The sequence below is a fragment of the Alligator sinensis genome, unplaced genomic scaffold, assembly GCF_000455745.1.
Source record: "Alligator sinensis unplaced genomic scaffold, ASM45574v1 scaffold29_1, whole genome shotgun sequence".
Lineage (NCBI taxonomy): Eukaryota > Metazoa > Chordata > Crocodylia > Alligatoridae > Alligator > Alligator sinensis.
This window is the reverse complement of record NW_005841933.1, coordinates 2,415,625-2,419,396: the sequence shown is the minus strand read 5'-3', so window position 1 is coordinate 2,419,396 and position 3,772 is coordinate 2,415,625.

The following is a 3,772-nucleotide window of genomic DNA, read 5'->3' as shown; positions in this document are numbered from 1 at the left end:
CACAATATCTTAACTATATACATTGTTTATTCAGGTGCATAATAAAACAGCAGGTGCTTTGTCTCAGTCCCTGCGTTGGGTGCATGGCTCGTTCACCCACCCAAAAGGCTCAGCCTTCTCAGCCAGTTGTGGGCTTGGGCCATCTTGTGCATGCCCAGAGCTGGGGCTCCAGTACAGGCCAGCCTCACTGTGGAGCCTGTGCTGCTCATAAGCCATTGTGCCCAGCAGTGGGGAATGGGGCCTGAACTGTCCCTGCCCCCTCCAAGGGTCCTTGGCCCGACAATTACTCACTGTGCAGTGGCATCTGCACCGATGCCGGCCTCGTGCCAAGGTTGGAGACCTGAGCCATCTCGAGCGGCTCCCAAGGTCCTGGTCCCTCTCGGACCCTCTGTGCAGTGATGCCTTCACTGGCTTGCCGTGCTCTCTCATGGCAAGGAGTTGGGGACATGGCCGCCTGCCACTCCCATCTAACGGCAGAGTCTTCAGGCTCTTCAGGGCAACTGGAAGCACCCCCTGGGTAGCTCTTCTCCAACTCTTCCTCAGCCCTGGCTTCTTTCTTCTCCGTCCCTCGTCGTTTATATATACAGCTCCTTATATACCCTTTTGGGGCTCTGCCCCAAGATTGAAGACTGGCCAATTTGGGGGAGGTAGAGTGCAATCTTCAATTAGGTCCGCTCCTCCCCTGCTCGTCTCTGATTGGTGGGTTTGCCCCACCAATTGCTTTGGCAATTCTCTAAGTCCGAGGAACTGGGCGAAGATAGGCAAGCCCACCACACTGTAATCTGAAAGGTTTTTCTTCAGACAAAATTGTGGGACTCTAATGCTGCGAGGAAAGAGCACGGAGCTGCAAAGGAGATGTTGGGAATATTCCTGTCCATTTTAAAATCCTTTGGCTTGTAGTCAGCATCAATCAGGTGTGACACGACACACATTAAGCCTGTGAAGCTACACCAGAGTCAAGGTAGTGTCAGTACCATCATAATCAGGCACTGTCTTCCCTCACAGAAAGGAAACACATTTATCCTTTTAGCTATATATATTTATACAGTTTTCATTATCACTTTTTATTTAAGTAGCCCTCAAAATATGTTAGTCTCTTGGGGGAAATCTGAAAACAGTCAAATCCAAAAAAGGGCTTTGGCAGCTAAAGTAAAGCTTAAGAGGAATTAAGGCAGCAAGAGACAAAATTTTGATCCTGAAAATTTTTGCCTAGCTCCTGCCTAATCCCAGAGATGCCTCTCATAGGTACCTTGGATTCTTTACATTAAAGTTCCCCAGATGCCTAAAGTTCTGCTTCTAGTCAGGCTCTGAAGTACATCTTGACAGTGCTGAGCAGCTCAGCTTCCACAGGTCTTACTGAGATCCAGAAACAAGGTATTCCTCTGCCTCAGTCTGGAGCAGCTTGAACTGCCAGGCATTTTCAGAGAACATCTACAAGTGTCTGCTCTGAAGACTGTTTCTGTATTTTATGTTAAAGGGATAAAATACAGAAACAGTCCTTTGATCAGTGACCAGAACCCAGGACTCATGCTGAGTGCCAATAGACAACAGAACCATTTTCTCCACCCCTCCTGTCCCCTTCTGGGCCAATGCACTATGAATTCCTTCCCACAGTGTCACAGTTTCAACAGGAAGCATAAAGAGTATTCTCCCCTGCCACCCCAAAGAGGTGGTCCTTATGGCAGTCTCCCTGCAGGAGAAAACCAGATACTACACCTTATCCTCCCACACCAGTTATGAGTCCCATGAGTTCCATGATCATTAAACTGTTGTATAAAATGTAGAGGGAAGATGGAGGTGAAGGGTAACAGGAGCATTACCGATACTTTAAGAAACTGACTCCTGCTTATATAGTTTTTGAAAGAAAGCATGTGTGTACCCAACTTTAGGAGATGGTTCTAGGTTGTGAATCCTGTGTATGTGGAGACACCTCCTTGTAGCCTTAAGCAAGAGGTCAGATTTAAGATTCACCCAGATGTTCTGTGTTTCCTACTGGCTATTACTACTCCAAACTGAGCATGTTGGTGACTCTCTGCTCAGCAAACTGCCATGTCTAGTTACTGTTCTGAGGTGCATAAGTCTTTCCATTCACTGTATCTCCCCATCCGCTCCACAGACTGAGCTTCTGAAACTTCAGAGGCACCGCACAAAATCTTTAGGTGCCTATGTCCTTTTTTGTTGATCCTTTCCTAATACAGCTAAACAGGTCCTTCAGCAAACTAGTTACTCTAATCCATGATTTCAGAAACTATGTGTAGTGACTCACTTTCCATTTTCCCCACCTCTAAATCTTTGGAATTAAAACCATATTTGGAAGGTGCACTGAAGACTAGAACTGGGTGCTGAGTGTCATAAATGTCCCATTACATTTTTATTCTGTCTTCCTCCTCGCTCATTTTTCTTATGCACCCATTACATCTTTTATTTTACAGTCTTCAATCTTTGAAGTGGGGACTATCGCTGTCTCTTGTACAGTACCTATCACAAAAAACTTCCAGCATTGTACAAGCAGTTTGTTCCTACAGAAATATAAAACAATAATAGTGGGTGCATGACCGTTTCTGTGTTGCCTGCTGCAACGCGTGCTAATTAGAACGCATCAGAGCAGACTTGTTAATTGAGAAGCCTCAGTGTCGTGTATTCAGCATTTCCGCGCTTCAAAATGGCAGCAGGGGTATTGAACAAGCTTTAGTTAAAGTTTCCCTACCACCATTTTGAAGTGTGGGATGCTGAATGCATGAGATGCTGTGGGCACTTTAATTAGACTGGCTCACAAGAGCAACTCTAATTAAAGCCCTCTCCCCCACACGCCTTGTCCCTCCTCAGAAGCATGTGTAAAGTAACCTTACAGCTTGAGCTAAGAAGCTAAGCTGCCATAATCTTTACGGAGGGAGACCTGGACCTTACCAATTTGTAAAATAATGGCCCCTTCCTCCCCAAATGTTATGCTATTAATTTTTAATTTTATCCCATTCTTTTATGATTGTAGAATAATATACATAGGAATATGTAAATATATTTATAAATATACATAAATATAAAGAATAAAGGGTTCATTTTGCCCTAAGTGATCCAAAAAGAAAATTGTACAAATACTAACTTCAAGAAAGTGAGATGATATTGGGAGCCCAGTTCTGCAATGCCTTGAACTTTACTGTCATATGCACTGACAGATAGCAAAATGTAACATGAAGACACGATAACACTTTGAATTCTTCACCAAGCCGTAGCATTTCATATTCATTTTGCACATAAATACATGATTGGAGGAGTGGTGGGAAAGCAGGCAGTTTTTGTGAAGAGTTCCAGTTGCTTCTAAATTCCAGTTCAGGTGAAACATTATGATCATGATGGAATTTATTCATTAATGTAAGAGAGAAGGGAAGATGCATAAGGAAGTTCCTGTAGTTCACTTCATAACTACAGGATACTTTAGTTGTAGGTGTAGATGCTGGTGTTCTGAATGTCCGACTGAGCACAATCAATTTCACTTTATTGAAATGAGTGCTATTGCATTAAGTAGACAGTGGGATAGAAACTAGTGTTTTGAAGGATGTGGAGGGATTCCAATCAATTTAGAAGCATAAATAAATGATGTTTAATTAATAAGGTAATCCATATGCACCTAATACAAAGCACAAAACGGTCTATAATCAACTGCCTCCAAGACAAATTTAAAAATACTGGAAATTAACAAGGGAGTCATTAAATATGACCTCTGTTCTTGGCATCAGCACAAGGAAGGCTAGAAATAATTAAACAAGTGATTGTT